Source organism: Tenrec ecaudatus, chromosome 1 (genome assembly GCF_050624435.1).
Source record: "Tenrec ecaudatus isolate mTenEca1 chromosome 1, mTenEca1.hap1, whole genome shotgun sequence".
Classification (NCBI taxonomy): Eukaryota; Metazoa; Chordata; class Mammalia; order Afrosoricida; family Tenrecidae; genus Tenrec; species Tenrec ecaudatus.
The window spans coordinates 309,450,303-309,464,023 of record NC_134530.1 but is presented as its reverse complement, the minus strand read 5'-3'; the positions used below and the strand labels follow the sequence as shown (position 1 = coordinate 309,464,023).

Below are 13,721 nucleotides of genomic sequence, written 5' to 3'. Positions count from 1 at the left end.
TTTATCAGATTCAAGTAAACATGAAGTAGAGTTCTTTGCTGTAAGCTGAAGAGCATAAACTCAGTAAACTGACCACATGGGTGTCGTCTCTGGATGGTGCTCATGAGTTTCTGTCCTGACTTCTTTATCAAAAGATATACATATCAGGATTAAAGGCATGGTGACAGTACTTTATGGGTTTTCAGTGGTTGGGTCTTTCAGAGACAAGAGACAGAGTGAGACCTTTAATTAATAGATTTATTGAGGGAGGTGAAGTTTGTAAGGAACAGGAAATCAAAGGAAATTATGTGAGAGGAGTTTAGAATAGCCAGATAAAGAAAGGTTAGAGTTGGCCCTTTGTCTAAAGCCAGAGAATTGGCGAATGTAAAAGGTATAAAGTCCATGAGAGCCCCTATTACATAAAGGAAGAGGAAATAGTTTTAATACAGACCCAATGGCAAACTACAACAAAGTCTGAAGAAGAAAGAGTTAATGGGTTCTTCCCTGGCTACAGTCACTGCCAGCCTGGTTCTTGCAAAGAGCAACTTTATTGCAGAGAGACAGCATGTGAGGAATAAAGGTGCTAGCAGATGGAAGTGGAGTAAGGAATTAAAACGAGGGCCTGCAGGTCGAGAGCAAAGAACAGTAAGAAAGCGAACTAAGAATAAGAAGAGCAGTAAGTGAGAGAGCAAAGGATGCATTTGGGTATCGTAAGTCTTTGGGATGTCTATAACTCTATTAGACAGGAGGGTACCTGCGCATCTTTCTGGTTGGCGCTGATAACTCCAGTGGGCGTCTCACCAGCTTCCGCTAGCTGACATCACTGAAACAGGCAGGAAGATGGGCAGAGTAGGCTTTGTAAACAGAATAAATGTCTGCTGCTGTCCTTAGTAACGCTGCCACCGAACCTTACATCAGAAAGTGCTGATTGCCTATGCTTATTTCTTTTTAAGTTCTTTCTATAAGATTCTGCCAATTCAAAGGGATAATATTTTTGGTGTGTTTTTATATTCTCAGATATTGACTAGAAATCTACCTCCCAAGACCCTGTTTTTTAACCTTTTAATAAAATTGTGCAGGAAATAAAACCTATTCCTGACAGATTGAGAAAGAATACGTAACCATGTGCGTTGCTGGGCTCAAAAAAAAAGGCTAAAATTCTTCATTCCAGTGAGAGATCTTGTGTTTATAAGACTATGTTGTCCCGTTCTCCTCTCACTTTTCTGAACAAGCAAATTTTAATGTCTTTATAATATTGTAAATTTAAACCCAATTTAATGTTTTGCCACTCCTAAAAGCAGTTTCGGTGGGGACTAAAGAATAAGCTAGCACATTTTGAGAGGAGGCTGCACGATTCTATCACTTGAGTATCATCTTTGGATACAAACATGATCTATTGAGTGATAGGTGATGTGGTTTTCTCTAGATATTTTTCTTTCTTCAACAATGTGTTTCATAATAGTATCCGTGAGTTTGCAAGCAGACAACCAGTTGCCATAATGACCTTGAAAGAGGGAACTTGAAGATCAATCTGCTATTATTTTATGATGAAAATAATCATACTTAGAAGAATCATGTAGTTTGTTAAGACATAGCTTAACTAGAAGTCCTCCATAGCTGTGACCTTTATTTGAAGCCCTTATGCTTTCTACAGAGAATCCTGTGATTGCGTCCAGGCTTGAATTCCGAAGGATACTAGCTAAGTCAAAGATCCGCTCCTTATCTCCATGTTATGAGTCTTCCCCAGATTTTCTCTGCCCCCTAATTAAAAGCCAGTGTGTCAAGATTTAGAGTCTATAAAAATATAAGTTCTGTAATATACAGTCTTCATTAAAACAAAACATTGGTTTCCCAGTTTATATCATTCAAAGATTGGTGCATGTCTGAAAAAAAAATAACCCCATTTCACTCAGCCTGCATATGGGCTGTGAGAACAAAGAGAAGGGGCAATGGCCAATAGAGGAAAATGTCCCAGCTGACTCCTTTTCTGTGCATGTGAAATAAAACTCAGAGTCTGTCATGTCCAAGTGGTTCCTGTTATACAAAAGCCAGTAATGAAGAAATCAAAGAATTCTACCAACAACTTCAGCCAGAAATTGATCAGACATGCATCAAGATGCATGGATCATTATTGGCAATTGAACTACGAAAGTTGGAAACAAAGAAGAAATGAAAAATATGGACTGACTTGTGATAGAAAAGAAGCTGGATATCATGATATAATTTTGCAAGACCCACGGCTTGATCATTGTTTCACAAGCTGATGAAGCACTGGAAGAATTCACTCATCTGTGCCAGGAAATTTGGAAGACAGCTACGTGGCTAACTGACTGAAAAGTTCCAGATTTTTACTCATTCCAAAAAAAGGTGACCCAACAGAAAGCTCAAATTATAGAACAATATCACTGACGTCCAATTCAAACAAAATTTTTCAGAACATCCTCCAACAACAACTGCAGCAGTATGTTGACAGGGAGCTGCCAGAGGTGCAGGCTATATAGAGAAGAAGATGTGGAACAAGGGATATCATTGCTGATGACAGGTGGATCTTGGCAGAAATCAGAGAATACTAGAAAGATGTTTACTCGCGTTTTATTGACTATGGCAAAGCATTTGATTGTGTGGATCATAATAAACTATGGATAACTTTGAGAAGAATGGGAATTCCAGATCATTTCATTGTGCTCATGAGGAACTTGTACATGGATCAAGAGGCTGTCATATGAACAGAACAAGGGGATGCTTCATGGTTTAAAATCAGGAGAGGTGTGCATCAGGGTTTTATCATCTCACCATACTTATTCAATCTCTATGCTGAGCAAATCTTCAGAAAATCTGGCATATATGAAGAATAATATGGCATCGGATTTGGAGGAAGGCATATTAACAACCTACTCTATACATCTAACACAACCTTTCTTTCTTTTTCTTTTTTTGTATGTTTAAGGCAGAGCTTTATATCTTTTTAAAAAAACATTTTATTAGGGGCTCATACAACTCTTATCACAATTCATACATACATCAATTGTGTAAAGCACATCTATACATTCATTGTACTCATTATTTTCAAAGCATTTGCTCTCAACAACCTTGCTTTCTAAGAGTAAAGAGTACTTGAGGCACTTGCTGATGAAGATCAGGGGTTGCAGCCTTCGGTATAGATTACAACTCAATGTCAAGAAGACCAAAATCCTGACAACTGGACAACATCATGATAAATGGAGAAAAGGTTGAAGTTGTCAAGGATTTTGTCTTGCTTGAATCCACAATCAATGTTCATGGAAGCAGCAGTTAAAAGGTCAAAAAACATACTGCATTAGGAAAATCTACTGACAAGATATCTTTAGAGTATTGAAAAGAAAGGATGTAACTTTGAGGGCTAAGGTGCATTGACCATTGTATTTTCAAATGCCTCATATGTACGTGAAATTTGGATATTGAATAAAGAAGACTGAAGAACCAATGCATTTGAATTATGATGCAGGAGAAGAAAATTTAAAGTGCCATGGGCCATAGGACAAATAAATCTTAGAAGAAGTATGGCCAGAATTTTTCTTAGACAAAAGGATAGAAAGAATTCATCTTACAAACTTTGGACATATTGTCAGGAGAGACCAGTCCCTGGAGGCCATCGTACTTGATAAAGTGGAGGGCTAGCCAAAAAGAGGAAGGCCCTCAATGAGATGGATCGACACAGTGACTGTAACAATGGGTTCAAGCATAGGAACCACTGTGAGTATGGTGCAGGATTGTGTGGTGTTCCATTCTATTGTGCATAGGGTTGATATGGGTTGGAACTGATTTGATGGCACCTAATAACAACAATGACTTTATCATAGCAAACACTTTATGAACAAGACAGAAGGCGACTATACCCAAGTACTTCTCCAAATGGAAGGCACGGGGATCAAATTGACTTCATCTGTGGGAATAAACAATACTGAAGCTCAATATCAGCGGCTAAAATTAGGCCAGGTACTGACTTTGGAACAAACCACCAGTTTCTCATATGTAAGTCAGGTTGAAGCTTAAGAGAATGAAAACAAGTCCACGTGAGCCAAAATAGGACCTTGACGCTATCCCATGTAAATTTTTTAAATCTCTCAAGAATAAACATGATGCATTGAACACTAATTACAGAAGATCTGACGAGCTGTGGGAGGACATCAAGAATATCATTGATGAAGAAAGCAAAAGGTGGTAGAGCATCGATGAAACATACAACTTTCCTCTAGTTCTTTAATGCTTCTTCCCCCTCCCCCTCCACCATCATGACCCTAATTCTACCTTACAAATCTGGCTAGACTAGAGCATGTACACAGGTACAGACAAGAGATGGAAACATGGAATCCAGGATAAATAAACCCCTCAGGACCAATAATAAGAGTAACGATACCAGGAGGGTAAGAGGAAGGTAGGGGAAGAAAGGGGAAACAGATCACAATTATCTACTTATAACCCCCTCCCTTGGGGACAGACAACAGAAAAGTGGGTGAAGGGAGACATTGGTCAGTGTAAGACATGAAAAAATAGTAATAATTTATAAATTATCAAGGGTGAGGGTCAGGGGAGGGGGGGATGAGGAGCTGATACCAAGGGCTCAAGTAGAAAGAAAATGTTTTGAAAATTATGACAAGAAATGTACAAATGTGCTTGGCACAATGGATAAATGTATGTATTGTGATAAGAGCTCCCCAATAAAATGATTAAAAAGAATTTCATGACGAAAGCAAAATTTAAAAGATAGAAAATAAATTAAAAAGTATATGTCAGAAGAGACTCTGAAACAAATGGAAAGAAATATTGCTCTTATAATATATAATTTCTTAAAGTAAAATGAAGTGCCCTAAAATTCAGAGAAAGAAGCAACAGCTTTAATCAATCTTTGGGTGAGGGTGAGGTTTGGCATAGTATTTTCAGGGTTGGGGAGATTTCTGTGTTAGGCCAGGTTAACTAGAGAAACAAATCCAGAGACACTCATATATGTGTGTAAAAAGGAGCTTTATATCAAGAAGCAGTTATATATGAAGAACACATCTCAGCCCAGTCCAACTCAAGTCCATTCATTAAGTCCAATACTAGTTCATAAGTCTTCAGACTCATGCAGTCATATACAATGATGCAGAATTCAGGAATATCACAGGCTGGTGGGTGCAAAGTCTTGTGGATTCAATTCCAGGGAAATGCAGAGGAAGCATCTCCAGGGGTCTGGGAGCAACCAGAGTCAGCCAGCAGGAAGGTAAAGGCAGAAAATGGGGAAATTCCTAGGACGCTCCTTACGAGAAGGCCATGTTTGTTAGGTAGTTTAGCTTCAGGACTGGGGCATCCATTACACATGCTCAGAGGTCCGAGCTACCGGCCATGAAGGAGTGGTACATTACGCATGCTCAGATGTTCAGGCTTCTGGCCAGGAAGGGGAGGTACACCTGGTTGGGCACTACACCTGGATTCGCCCACCTATGCCAGGTAAATTCAATTCAGCCAATGGGGTCAACCAGGGTCGTCCACCATGCCTCCTGTGGAATAATTGAAAGAGGCAGAATCCAGGAGCTGACCTTACTGACCAGCTTCTAGGGAGGCTGCACGGGGTGAGGGGCCCTGTAGGTGCCTGTATAAACCTGAAATGTCTTCTAATTCTCATAAAACTCACTTGGATCACAAACCAGGCTTCGGGGTGAATTCTTTTTCGCATGGAGCCAAGGACTGAGGTATATCTCTCCCCGAGAGATCTAATATGCTCACAAGTAGTCAGCATCAGGATGCGACCTGATTGACAGGATGAATACTACCCCTACACTTTAATAAATCTTCAAGTCGCTATGAAATTACGTAACTGCCAAAATATCTATGAGCATGGCTACTCACTACATCTAAAGCCACCATGTAGAATCACAAATTAAATAAAGTATTATTTCCCAAAGACTAAATCCTTATAACTAGACATTTTTCAGAAATGATTCAAACACATGCCATAGCTTGCAGGAATTCAAAAAGTATAAATCTAAGCCACATGTCAAACATTTAAATATTATCTACCAATGCAAGAGATTTTCATAAAATATTATTTCTCAGGAACAGAAAGCACATACCTTAACAATGTTCTGGAGACCAAGCCCATATTAATCATTTCTAGACTTCTCAGAATTCTGTGTTAGAATGCTCATAGAACAAGGAAAACTGGTTTCAGAGCCACAACCCTAACTTCCTCCTCTTTTCTTCCCACACAGTTTTCACCCCACATTTGGGGTCCCACCGCTCCAAGTCCAAGTTTCCTCAGATACACCATGCTTGATACAGGGACTGTGCATGCCAGGAATGCAGTGTGCTATTGGGAAAATGAGCCCAGGAAAATGCAAGTCCCAGAAATGGGGTTAACTCTATATGGACAGGGAATTCTCAACTCTCAGACACTTGGAGCTCAGTCTAAGTGGAGGTGACCCAGAGTCCAGGAAGCCATACCCATTAGTCTTACAGACTCCTCATTCCATGGGGGAAAAAAATAGCCAGAGAAGTCATCGGTAAGGTGATCTATACCTTGGGGCACAGAGGAAGGGTTGCCTCTCGTGGCTGGACCTAGAACTGGAACCAGAATATACTTTCTCAAGACATTGTAAACACAGAACCAAGAGACAAAAGAAAAGTAATGCTCATTTCACTGAAGGATTCAAGGATACAGAAAGACTAATCATCAAAAGACTTATAATAAAAGTCACATGCTCATGTGGTTGGGTCCTACAGCTCTAGCAAACAACGATCCTGTGTACAGCAGAAAGAAACACTGTCCAGTACTATGCCAATTGAAATTATTGTCACGCTTGAGCCCATTGGTAGAACCACTACGTAAATCCATGTTATCAAGAATCTTCCTTTTTTGTTGATCCTCTACTTTACCAAGCATAATATCCTTTCCCAGGGGCTGGTTTCTCCTGATAGCATGTCTAGAGGAAGTGAGATATATTACCACCATTCTAGCTTCCATGGAACATTCTGGCAGTATTTCCTTTAAGATAGATTTGTTTGTTTGTTAGCTTGTTCTTCTGGACCTCAGGTCCTGACCACTTTAAACAAGCAAGGTGGTGATATCTGTATATCATGTTATTAGTGGGCCTTCCCCCAATCTCGTTGTTGCAATTATCATATAGTAAACTTCTCAGATTATTTGCTCCACCTACAGATTAAATAAGAATGATTAAAGGACACATCGCAGACACACACAATTCCTGATTTTAAACCAAGCAGTATTCCATTATTATGCTTGAACCACCACCTCTTGGTCCATGTTCCAGGTTCCAGTGAGTACAAGGAAGGATTTAGAATTCCCATTCTTCCTAATATAATAGATAGTTTGCTTTACCCACACAATCAAATGCCTTTTCTTTTTTTATGATAAGGAATATTTCATTTACTTAACATAAATATTTTCTAGCTTTACAGAACTTGAAAGGAGGCTACCAGAAACAGTCATTATGAAGTTTTTAACAGTGAGGTAGGTGGTTCAAACCTATCAGTCTGCTCTTGTAAAGATGTACAGATTCTAAAACTCTAAGAAGCAACTCTACTCTGTCATAAATGGTCTTTAGCTGTCTACTTTAGATGATAGTGGGTGTGTTCTGAAATGTTAAAATGGAATAACCCTCATTCCTTTACACTCCATCTAATTTTTCCTTCTATTTATTTATTTTTACTTTGATGATGTTTTTTTAATTTAATCCTTTTATTGGGGGCTCATACAATTCTTATCACAATCCATAGATACATACATTGTGTCAAGCACATTTGTACATTTTTTTGCCATCATCATTCTCAAAACATTTGCTTTATGCTTGAGCCCTTGGTATCAGCTCCTCGTTTTCCCCCTCCCTCCCTGCCCCCCCCATGAACCCCTGATAATTTATAAATTATTATTATTTTGTCATATCTTACACTGTCTGATGTCTCCCTTCACCCACTTTTTTGTTATCCATCCCCCATGGGGGAAGTTATATGTAGATCCTTATAATTGGTTCCCCCTTTCCAACCCACCCTCCCTCCACCCTCCTAGTATCGCCACTCTCACCACTGGTCCTGAAAGGATCATCTGTCCTGGATTCCCTGTGTTTCCAGTTGCTATCTGTACCAGTGTGCATCCTCTGGTCTAGCCAGATTTGTAAGGTAGAATTGGGATCATGATAGTGGAGCGGGGAAGAAGCATTTAGGAACTAGGGGAAATTTGTATGTTTCATCGTTGCTACACTGGACCCTGACTGGTTCCTCTCCTCCCCGAGACCCTTCTGTAAGGGGATGTCCAATTGCCTGCAGACGGGTCTTGGGTCCCCAATCTGCACTCCCCCTCATTCACAATGATATGATTTTTTGTTCTTTGATGCCTGATACCTGATCCCTATGACACCTCGTGATCACGCAGGCTGAAGTGCTTCTTCCATGTGGACTTTGCTGCTTTTGAGTTAGATGGTCACTTGTTTACCTTAAAGTCTTTAAGGCCCTAGACATAATATCTTTTTTTTTACCCACCTGGGCGCTTTATTGAGCTTGCTGCAAGATGGAGATACATGCGCAAACAGCTGTGGACAGGAGCAGCAACAGGCAGGCCAGGGGTCAGGTCATCCAGCAGGGCAAGGCTGGAGAGTTCAGAACAAAGCATGGTGCAGTGGTCAGTGGACTTGCTGGCCCATCATCTTTGACAGGGCCTGGAAGCTCATCACTGTACCTGTGGCGAGAAGAATGATGAAGATGAGGATTCCCAGGAGGCCGAGGACCATAGAGATGTTCAGGTACTTGGAGGTGGATGAGTGACCCTGGGCCCCAATCATGTCTCCCACCACCTTCACCACCTTCTGGTCCCTAGACTTCAAGGAGTAGGTGCAGACCACGAAACCCAGGCAGCAGCAGTGGAGGAAGAGCATGTTGAAGAAGGACCTGACAATATGGTCAGGCATGTGGGATTCACTCTGGATTTTGATCACAGTGGACTGCATGGGGGCTGTTTGGTATGGGACCTGCAGCCCACCCATCTTGAGCTCCTCTTAAGCCATCTCCTGGGTGTGAGGACACAGAGATTTACAGAATGGGAAAGGCCAATACTATATCTTTTGATAGCCCGGCTCCATCAGCTTTCTTCACATTTGCTTATGTACCCGCTTTGTCTTCAGCAATTGTGTTGGGAAGGTGAGCATCATGGAATGGCAGTTTAATAGAACAAAGTATTCTTGCATGGAGAGAGTACTTGAATGGAGCCCCCATGTCCATCTGCTACCTTAATATTAAACCTATAAATATATGCACATAGATCTATTTCCACATCCTCATATATAAACATATTTACAATGTACATGCCTTTCTTTAGATCTCTAATAATGCCCTTTGCCTCCTAGTTCTTTCCTCTATTTCCTTTTACTTTCCTCTTATACCACTATCATGTCAGCCTTCATTTGGGTTTCAGTAATACCTCTCAGTTACATTACCCTTGATCCCCCCCTTACCAGGCCTCCTACACCCTGCTCACCACCAATTTGGATCACTTGTTGTTCCCTTGTCCCTGTGTTTTTTAACATCACTCCCTTTCCCCTCCAACTTCCCTTCTCCCATGTCCCCCAGGAACCATCAGTCCCGTTTTTTTCTCCTCCAGACTGTTCATCTACAAATGCCTTTGCATATCAATAAAACATAAGTGAACACCTCTATGGTGTTTTCTGCTCTCAGCCAAGATCCATATGATATCAGCAGTGATATATTTTGTGCCACTTCCCCTTCTGAATCTGGCTTAAATTTCTGGAAACTCTTTATGGATGTATTGCTGCAATCACTTTTGAATAATGTTGAACAAAATTTTACTTGCATGTGATATTAATGATGTTTGATAATTTGCGTATTCTATTTGGTCACCGTGTTAGTCTGGGTACTTTAGAGAAACAAATCCACAGAAACTCATGTATAACAAAGAGTTTTATATAAAGGTTAAGTGATCATCAAGAAAACATCCCAACCCAGTGCTTCCCAAGCCCACAAGTCCAGCATTAACCCATATGTCCAACACCAATCCACAAAGTCCTTCTCCAACTCACCAAACACACACAGTGATGCCGACTGCAGGAGGAAAGCCGAGTCAGTGAACATGTAAGCATCTCAGCGCTGGCAGGGATTTCTAAATGGCTGCTCCAGCACCCAGGGCTGCATCAGGGTAGGTCCATGTGGCTTCTCCTCAGGGATGTCTTGCAGGAAGTGAGCCTTGCCAGCTGAAGCAGGGAACTGGCTAAGGCAGCTGCACCCTGGTCTGACCATCAGAAAGCAAGAGACTCGAGAACTAGAAAGGCGAGGCTCACTGAGCCATTTATCGCTCTGCCCTTCAATTAACCCCACCTGTGTTTATCGGCCAGGTTTGCACAATAAACCTTAAATATCTCAATTGGTTTAAAATTCATGTATCATGCAATTCAATGATTTAATTTTATTTTAAAAGGGTCTTGCAATCATCACCTGCATTCATGAAAAAAGAATCGTTCTTGGTTCTTCTACTCATTTTTCTTAGCTCCCCATTTCCCTCAACCTCTCCTACTGCAATTATAAGCAAGTATGACTCCAGTTATACCGTCTCTACAGATTTATGTATCCTAAATTTCACATGAATAAAAGCATATAACGAAAAATACCAAAACTTGCAAACATAACACACAGAAATACCTCAATAAAATTTTTTTTAAAAAGAGGAGATTTTCCGGACGGAGCAAGAGGACTGCCAAGCAGGAGAGCAGCCTGGCCGTAGGAGAGACTAGCTCCCGCGTCTGGCTGAGGCAGAACAATGGCCCTCCTGGCAGGCACCCAGAAGTCGGGCTCAGGGGCGCTGCAAGCCCCGCCCCCGGTGCCCTGCCCCTTGGCCCTCTGCTCTGCAGAGCTGGGTCCCTGCCTCCCTTCTCCTGCCGCGTGAGCCAGAGAAGTCCTGGGGACTGTGTTCCCCTTGACCCCACTGTCAGACTCCCTCACCCCTTCGTGCATGTGTTATATCTCTCCCGCTTCCACAGGGTTAAGTTCTGCCTCCTGGGGGCACTGCTGGCCCCCCATCCGAGCGCTCCTGGCCTTGATCATTCATTCTCTTTCTCCTGTGGTCCTTTGCCTGGCTGCAAGCAGTCAGTCTAACGGAGGAGCGGCTCTTCAGGAGTCAATTACAGGACGGAGGAAGACGGTGTGCCACAATGGGGTGCTGGGCCTGCGCCGCATACGCTTTTTCCTACTGGGCTACCTCCGGATTCAAGTTCGAGGTCAGCGGGCCTCTCGCCTTCAAACTCCTGTTCTTGTTGCTGCTCCCCAGTCCGCTTTCTTCAACCCCATTGTCCTGCCGCCCTGTGACCTGCCCGCGGCTGTGTCCCGAGCTTCTCACTGGAGTCCTTCTTTGCTTCAACCAAGCCATCCTAGCATCCTAGCATCCTGGCATGACCCAGTAGAGGAGGTTGGAAGACCGGCAACTGCAGGAGGCAAGTGCTGTTCTTTCCTGAGGGCATTTGTTCCAATAAGAAGGCCCAGCTTAAGTTCGAACCAGGAGCCTTCATTGAGGGGATGCCTATAGAGCCTGTCCTCATCCGCTACCCCCACCAGTCTGGACACCACCAACTGGGCATGAAGGGCCCCTGGAGGACTCAGTCCTCTGGCTCCCCGCCCCTCAGCCCTGCAGCATCGTGGATGTGGAGTTCCTCCCTGTGGATCACCCCAGCCACGGGGAGAGCAGAGGCCCCACCCTCTAAGCCAACAGCGTCCAGAGAGTCTTGGCACAGACCCTGGACACTCCAGCACCGAATGTGTGTTTGTGGGAAACGTGCCTGTGACTGTGATGGGCCCGCTGAAGGTGGCGGTGGAGCCGCAGCTCTGGGAAATGGGGAAAGTGCTGTAGAAGGCGGGACTGTCCCCCAGCTGTGTGGACGCTGGGGCAGAGCCAGCACGGAGTTGAATGATCAACCAAGCATACAGCTCTCTGATCCTCAGACAATGGCTGGTGCCTTTAGCTACTTCCATCAGGACGCCAGGGGTCTGGTGGACTTCTGTGATGTGGCCCTCGCACTGGCTGCTCTGGATGGGACTAGGAGCTGACACGCCTGGCCTTTGAGCTCTGAGGGGGGAGCCGGGCCGCCTGCTGTACAAGGATGGCTGTAGTACCATCTGGCACCTGGTGCTGGGGTGCCCCACCCTGCATGGTGAGCTGTGCCAGGCGGGCCCCAGCCAAGGTCGCTCCCTCTGTCATTTCCAGAACTTCTCCCTCCATGACCCCTTCTACAGGAAACTCTTCAGCACCTACCTGCGTCCCCCACATACCCCTCCAGGCACTTCACAGATAGCAGATGCCTTGTCCCCAGGTGGCCCCACTGCTCTGGCTAATGGGACTGCGCAAGTACCCAAGCAGAAGGGCGATTGAGTACCTCAGCGTCCTCAGCTCACCACCTCACCCCACCCACCCCGCCACGCCCCACCGACAGAGGGCAGCGCCAGGGGCCTACCCGGTGCCTCAACCCCACGTCTGCCCCTGTTGGATTTGTTTTTGTTTAAGTTGGTTTTAATTTTTTTGGTAAGAAACTTTTAAATAAATATAAATCTATATATCTATTTTTAAAAGATGAAGGGGAAAAAATGAAATAATATAAACTAAAAAAAATCTTAAGAATGAGTCAAAAGAGAAAACAAACGGCAAAATGTTAACTTTTGACCTAATTTATCCGTCTGAATCTGCTTTTACAGTGCATTCTGTCTGAGAATGTCGTCTAGGGGAACATTTCTAGTGGGGTTGCCACTCTGCAGATGGTCAAACGACTCTCTAGTTAGTTATGACAGGTAGACAGATTAGGGGGAGACGGGGCTGGTTCCACCAGATGCCTATGCTAAACGAAAATTAGTTGGCCATGCCACAATAAAAGGATTTGAAAGAAATCAGGCACATTAGAAACCGATGGGAAGTTCCAAAGCTGGATGTGCACAAATGAAAGCAAGTTGGAACCATTAACACGTATGTACATGTACATGTGCCCAAACACAGCCAGGAAGAATGACCACTACTTTCAACCACACCCGCCCCCAAGTGGAGATAGGAAGGGATTAAAAAGTAGAAACTTCCAGCGCTCCTCTTTTGATTCCACAGCCCCTCCTTTCCCACCAGTTTCCAGGAGGTTTGTTGTGCTTCCCAGAAGTGGCCATTTTGGTCTGGGAATGTTGGTGGTCCCCAGTGCGGCCTTGCCTGCTTTCCAGGGATAGTGTCTGCTCTCTGAGACTGTATTAGCCTATAACTTCCTTTCCCTTCATAAAAGTTACTTGAATTTAGAAAAGTGCTTCTGCCATGTGAATTCTTTCAGAGTTGAGAAGCAAGAACTGGGAAAAAATTATCCCCCAAACCTAACATTTTCTCTGTTTGTCCTTGGGTTTCTTTGAATTTTCTCTGAGATGCTGCTCTGGGTCCACATGTCTCAGAATTATCTCCAAGTACAGCCTGTGCCAGGATTTTGCTGGGACCTGGTTTTGTAAGGTAGTTGTTAGCTTAGGGACTAGGTCGTGCATTATGCATGCTCAGAGGTCCATGGAGGAGTGGTTCACTGCGTGTGCTCAGAGGTTCAGGCTTCCGGCCAGGAAGCGAAGTGCACCAGGGTGGGCGCTGCACCTGCATTGACCCACCTAGGCCAGGTAAATTCAATTCAGCCAATGGGTCCACCAGGGTCATCCACCATGCCTCGCGGAGAATAATTGATAAAGGCACGAGCCCGGAGCTGACCACG

General features: G+C 43.6%; 1 pseudogene; it reads left to right on the top strand.

The window, feature by feature from the left end:
* The first annotated feature begins 5,340 nt into the window (after positions 1-5,340).
* LOC142441835 (lysophospholipid acyltransferase LPCAT4 pseudogene) lies at positions 5,341-12,376 on the top strand (annotated as a pseudogene).
* Positions 12,377-13,721: the final 1,345 nt, after the last annotated feature.